The sequence below is a fragment of the Bidens hawaiensis genome, unplaced genomic scaffold (genome assembly GCF_021521415.1).
Source record: "Bidens hawaiensis isolate Kalapana, Puna unplaced genomic scaffold, B.hawaiensis_p1.1 tig00000820_1, whole genome shotgun sequence".
Classification (NCBI taxonomy): domain Eukaryota; kingdom Viridiplantae; phylum Streptophyta; class Magnoliopsida; order Asterales; family Asteraceae; genus Bidens; species Bidens hawaiensis.
In genome coordinates this window covers 3762891-3769872 of record NW_027491048.1, presented here as the reverse complement: position 1 = coordinate 3769872, position 6982 = coordinate 3762891, and the positions used below count along the sequence as shown (strand labels likewise).

The window sequence follows — 6982 nt, the reverse complement described above, 5'->3', positions numbered from 1 at the left end:
GGCATTTTCTCAAATGAGAAACATGGAAGGTTGAATGAATTCCTTCTAGCTGTTCGAGCAAATCCAGCTTATAGGCTACTTCACCCACACGATCTAAAATCTTGAAGGGTCCAATGTACCTCGGACTCAACTTTCCCCTCTTCCTGAAACGAATGATTCCTTTCCAAGGCGAGACCTTGAGCATCACATTGTCACCTACGTCTTTAAAAATTTTTTGTAATTCCTAAACAAGATCGGGCATGAACTTTGAATTTAAAACTAGAGACTAATTGATTTCAAGTCTTTAAGTGATTTTATTATGATAAACGAAATAGCTTAGTTTGAGCTTAAATGGAAACAAGCTCAACTTAAAGTGTGATCAAGTTCGACTCGAACCCGACTCTTTAAGCAATTACCCTTACGTTAAAACCTAATGTATAATGAGATTGAGGATTTAAGACATTAATCTTCCTATGGATTTTTGTAAAGCAATATATAGTAAAAGAAATCCTAATTAATAAGTAACTCTTTAACACTTACTACTTACTAGAATAACAAAATAAATCATAAGTTAGCATGTACAATAAATAGGATAAGAATAATACTAGCTATACAATAGTTGATAACTATACCAAGTTATATTTGTAAGTTGTAACAACATTCTTGTATGTATACACTTTGGGTAATGTTGTAATTTAAACCTTGTCCCTTTACCGCATGCAGCCTATCTCTGCTCCTGCAATCTGAAATTGTCTCCATCCAAACCTTCACAAACACACAACTTACTATCATACTTTCAAATATTCATTTTGTTTTTTAACAACATTGTCATGATCTTCATGTCTCCAAACATCATCTTCACTCCAACTTTATACTTTTCATTGTTTCTTGAAAACTCTTGTTCATAGAGTTTTTTGGTCAACCGTGAATATAAAGAAACTTGGTGCAATATTAGATCACTTACCAACTTGGTGCAAACTTGGTGCGTCTTCAAGAAAAAGAGTTGTTTCTGTATATTGGTTAGGTTTTGTTTCAATTTTTGTTTTGTTGTTTATATTGTTTTCCACTTTTTCTTTCAAGAGTTCCAATTCAGATAAGTTTTTTTTTCAAGGGTTTAGTACAAGTAACAATAGAATTGTTATAGATAATAAGACTTTGGTTAGTGACAATAGGGCTGAATCAAATGGTTCTAATCTTGATATTAGATTGAAGTTATTGGGTATTGATGGAAAAGAGAATAATACCTATTTTGGGAATTTCACTAAAAATGTGAAAAATGGAAACTTTAGTGAAATTTCTGTTAAAGTTGTTGAATTTAAGGATACCCATTTGGTTAAAGTTAAAGATGATGTGAAAAATGGGACTTTTGGTGCAATTATGGTGACAAATATTCAAGAAAATGGTAATTTTAGTGTTGAAGCAGCTGACTTGGAACAAGATCATGGTAAAATCTCTCAGATTTTAGTAGCTCATTTGAAGATCGTGACATTTTTAATGGAAGATGGGTGAGAGATGATTCTAAACCATATTATCCAGCTGGTTCTTGCCCTTTTATAGACAGAGATTTTAATTGTCATGTTAATAAGAGACCAGATGGTGAGTTTGTAAAATGGAGGTGGCAGCCATTTGGATGTGAAATCCCAAGGTAATAATGGTTATGGTTACTTTTAAATGCTAATAATTGCATGATTATGATGTTAAATGTTTTAAAAATACAACTTGAATGCTAATTTTCTTGATTTAAATGTTAAATGTTTTGCATATTTAGAAATTTTTTACTAAAATGGTTGTATATAAAAATAGGGTACAGATCTTTAGACTTTTTATCATCCTGAAATGGCAATAAGAACACACCCTCTTTATTTCCATAACAAGTTTTTATTATCAATGTATGTTCCCATACTTTTTATTAACATGTAATGAGCTCATCCTCTAAAATTAATATTAAAGACCATTGAACTTTTTGAACTTGTGATTATGAACTTTGTCCTAACTCATGTCTTTTTAATGATGACATGGCAGTTTGAATGCAACCGACTTTTTGGAACGACTCCGGGGTAAGAAAATGGTTTTTGTTGGGGACTCTTTAAATAGGAACATGTGGGAATCACTTGTTTGCATACTCCGGCATTCTCTCAAGAACAAGAAACGGGTTTATGAGATATCGGGAAGAAGCGAATTCAAGAAAAAAGGATTTTATGCCTTTAGATTTAAGGTAAGCTTTACTACTACAACTTTGAAACATGTTTCGACTTTTGAGTTCAAACCTACAAGCATTCAACTTCATATTGGTACTGGTTTTGTAATGGATTTTACCTCTAATCTTTTTCGAAATGACACATCGATTTAAGTTTTTATGTGATTGTTGACTTTTTCATGAAAGTTTTGGAAATTTGATACCAAATTGCAGATTTGCAGGTTGAAATTTTGAACGTTTGACCTTGAAAATCAAACTAGCTTTGGACTTTGTGTAGTTAGTCAAGAAATGGTTATAACTTGTGTAGGACTATAACTGCACGGTGGATTTTGTTAGTTCTCCATTTCTAGTGCGAGAGTCATCTTTCAAAGGTAGAAACGGCTCGTTTGAGACGTTAAGATTGGATTTAATGGATCGCACGACCGCAATGTATCAAGATGCCGATATTTTGATCTTCAACACGGGACATTGGTGGACTCATGAGAAAACTTCCAAAGGGTGAGAGTCATTAGTTTCATTAGATATATTATTATTTGTAACACGTTAAATTGGATTCGTTTTTCTCATGTTAATAGGGAAGATTATTATCAAGAAGGCAACCATGTTTATCCAAGACTCAAAGCTCTTAATGCATACACAAGGGCTCTCTCCACGTGGGCCCGATGGGTTGATAAGAACATTGACACCATGAAAACTCAAGTTATCTTTAGAGGCTATTCACTCACTCATTTTGGTATTTATTGTGTGGTCAATGTGGGTTAAATTTCAACTTCAAAATTTAAGTGAAACTGAACAAGTTCAACCTAATCTGATGATTTCATCAAACCTGATGATTTCATCAAACATGTATGGTATTAATTCACAAAGAAATGACAGGTTTTAATTCAATAACAAAATGTAAACCAGTTTAGCATTTAAAGTATACTGGGTGGGTTTGACTCAAAAACTCAAAGTTACTAAGCATGTAAACCTGTAAACAAACCAAGCGTTCAGTGAACAGTTTATGTGGTTGTTCGTTTGTTTAGTAAACAAATGGGCATGAACAAATTTTATTTGTTCATTTAGTTAAACGAACAAATATGAATACATGTCTTGTTCGTTCGTCTATGTTCGTCAACATTCGTTTGTGTTCGTTCGTTTATATTTGTTGGTTTACGTTTGTTTAAGTTTGTTTGCTTGAATATTTATTGTTATGACCATTACACTTTAGTCTAGTTTTATTACGTTTTCTAGGCCCGGCATATTAATATTCACGTTTACTTTAAATTGGTATTTGCATAGTTATGTTCAATTATATTTGTTCATCTATGTTCAATTATATTCGTTCATTTACGCTTGTGAATTGTTCGTTTATACTATTAATAAACAAGTATAAACAAACATGAACGAGTTCATTTTCTTAGCGTTTGAGCACAAACAAGAAAACCCCGTTCGTTTAGTTGTTAGTGTTTGATCGTTTGTTCGGTAGTTAAACGAATGAACACATACATGCACTGTACATGTTCATTCGGTTTGTTTACGGTCCTCAAAGCATGTGATGAATCATTGTTTGCAGGGGAGGACAGTGGAACTCAGGAGGGCAGTGTCACAAAGAAAATGAACCGACCTTCAACACAAGTCATTTGACCAATTACCCGACAAAGATGCGAGCTTTTGACAACGTGTTGCGTCTGATGAAAACTCCTGTAATATATCTCAACATTAGCAGGCTAACGGATTATAGAAAAGACGGTCATCCATCTATTTACAGGACGGTTTACAAAACCATGTCACCCGAGCAACGTATTGCTGCACAAGATTGCAGCCATTGGTGTTTACCAGGTGTACCGGACACTTGGAACGAGTTGTTGTATGCATCTTTGTTACAGGTTGGAAGAGGGTCTTGGAAAATACTGAAAACTGGTGTAAAATTAGTAGAAAGTTAGTTCTTGTTGAGTTTGTTAAGTTGTTAAGTTGTTAAGAATGGTTTGTGGGTTTTAGTGTGATACTAGTTCAAAGGGAGTGTGAATCATTCATCTATTTAAAAAATAAATAGATCATAATTATAGTGAGATTGGATTTGAATAACTCAAACCATCACCCGTTATTTGATAATAATTCATGCTAACAATATGATCAATGACACTTTTAGCTTTAATTTTGTTGTTAAGGGAAATTTGACTCTAACAGAGGAGTAACTATGCATGCCTTTGATAAAAATGTTATAAATTATTTTTAAATATCATAAAAGCTTGGGGAAGACAAAAGTACTTTTCCATTAGATTGACATTTTTCATAGTACAAAGAAAATATAAGTTAGGAGTATCATTAGTCACTTTCAATTTGGATTATTAAATTTAATTTTCCTTGTTAAAACAAAACCAGCTTTTGTACATGTTCTACTTTTGTCACTAACTTTTTCTATACAACTTTAATCCTTACTTCAAAAGAAAGCTAGCTTGTATATTCTGATTAACTTATGCTAATTGCAAATGAATAATATAAGATTATAAGTAGTATTTTAAAAAATTTGCATGTATAAACCTAACAAACAAGAAATTCAAGAAAACATGACAGCGTACATACAAAGCCAACAAACAAACATAAGTTTCTGAAAATAACAATATGCATGCATGCATGTAGATATCTCCTAAGCCAAGCCAAGAACAAGGATCAAACCCAAAACGGTACAAGGAAGAGAAGCCGTGTGTACACCGCCGTCGTTCCGCTGACCACCACCGCTTGCAAACCACGGGAAATACCAACCGCCACCACCAGTGCCGCCTCCTCCACCCCCACGAACGCTACCACCACCACGAACTCCTCCACCCGAACGAAAACCACCACCACGAACTCCTCCACCCGAACGAAAACCACCACCACCACTAAATCCTCCACCCGAACGAAAACTACCACCGCCACCACCAGAACTAGAACTACCACCACCACTCGAAAGAAAACTAACACCACCACCACGAAATCCCTTAACGGCGGCGACCTCGTTAATAATAACGCAAATTAATAGAAAAATCGATAATATCACAATTATCTTCTTCATCTTTGAAAGTCGATCGATTCAGATTCAAGTATGGCTTTAAGGAAGTACGGGGAGTAACGTGTATGTTAAAGCGTACGTACTATTCATAAACCAAACTAAGCCTATATATAACAAAATTTATATATCACCCGAAACATAAGTTTAAATTCAAATTAATTAAAACCTTTCATGACTACTCTTATCCAATCTCTCAACACGCTTATAATTTCTATTTAAATATTATTTTGTAATATAGTTACTACTATTATCTTTTATATTTTTTATACAAATCGATGATTCCTAGATATTAGGACTTTTAAAAAAAAATACTTACTTATTTATCCATAGGTGTTTAGGGGATCGATAATTGGGTTCTAATGAATAGTCTTCTAAAACTTGGAAGGATATCAAACGGGCTTTGACTGAACTCAAATTAGCGGCATTAGAACTGTCTTCTCGAACCCTACGATACTGGATTTTAGGTCATGCAATCGGTAAATCATCTTAAAAGTGTAAGACTAATTTGTCTTTCATATCATATGGACTACATAAAGACAAAGTCATACAACAAATTTTTGTAACTTGTTTTAACATGTATGCATTTTTTCCCACTATCATACAAGTTGTTGTATTGAGTCATACAAACCATATGATAGAACAGAAAACACCATACAATCAACATGACTTGCCAATTGTTATATCAGTCTTTTTTGTGTGTGTATCAGTATACAAACCATACGAGTCGTATGACTCATACAACTCATATGTCATTTTTCACTTTATCTATACAACTTGTATGATATTAAAAAAAAACATGTTGACCGTGTGTCATGTCTATGATATCCGAATAGCACATCAATAGGGTTTGTAAGCAGCAACCTCCATATAACTCAAGTCATAATAAATACTATATTATTTATATTCATTTTAACCACTTTCACTGCTATAATGTTTAAACTACGTATTTGCCAAACAGATATCTTCGACTCGATCTCCACTTTCATTACCGATTGGACAGACACATCACAAGCGATGTCACGTCTAAGAGGTATCTTAGACACGATAGCATTGTTATTGGGCACTATTGCTAATGGATTATTTCTATCATGTCAGCTTCCTCCAAATTCTTTCTAAGTTACTATTTGAACTATTGTTATTAGTGTTCGTATTATTTGTCACTTCACTTGTTTCATTTCCAATTATTCGGGAACAAGCGCATTAAACTCTCGACTCATTGCCCTAAAGTTTTGTCTACTGGTGCTAGCTACTGAAAGAGATGAAGACCGGTGACTAGTGGCAGTGGCGGATCCATGGCATCACTACGGTGGGCCGGTGCCCACCGTCCGGCTGCCGGAGTGCCGCGCTTGCAAGTACGATTTTGGTATATTATGCCTCGACAAGCCGTCCGTGCCCACCGTCCGCTGCTGGTCCGTGCCCACCGTCGATAAACATCATCACAGATTTACAGATATATAGGGAGGTATCGACATGCGGCTGTGGTGCTGCGATGCTGTGGAACTAGTGTGAAAACGAGAGAGAGAATTGGAAATATGAAAAGTGCAGAGTTATACATACTGAATTATTATTTAATTAAAAGGCTTACTATTATTTTATTATATATTCCTTTTCTTTATCTAGCTTATTAGTTACTATAATGAATTGTGCACCATATCCTCTCTCGACTCATTAACTTTTATATAGCTTATTGATTTTCTTTTATCTAGCTCCCTTTATCAGTTTATATTTTTATCATATTATTAGCTTTGTTTAATATATAAATAGTATTTGGG

At 34.2% G+C, this 6982-nt stretch overlaps 1 pseudogene across 1 annotated transcript; it reads left to right on the top strand.

Moving 5' to 3' along the window:
* The first annotated feature begins 828 nt into the window (after window positions 1-828).
* Window positions 829-4101, top strand: LOC143541469 (protein trichome birefringence-like 2; annotated as a pseudogene). Its single transcript, XR_013136758.1, has 5 exons — window positions 829-1624; window positions 2002-2194; window positions 2484-2674; window positions 2752-2907; window positions 3729-4101. The product of XR_013136758.1 is annotated as a protein trichome birefringence-like 2 (transcript).
* Window positions 4102-6982: the final 2881 nt, after the last annotated feature.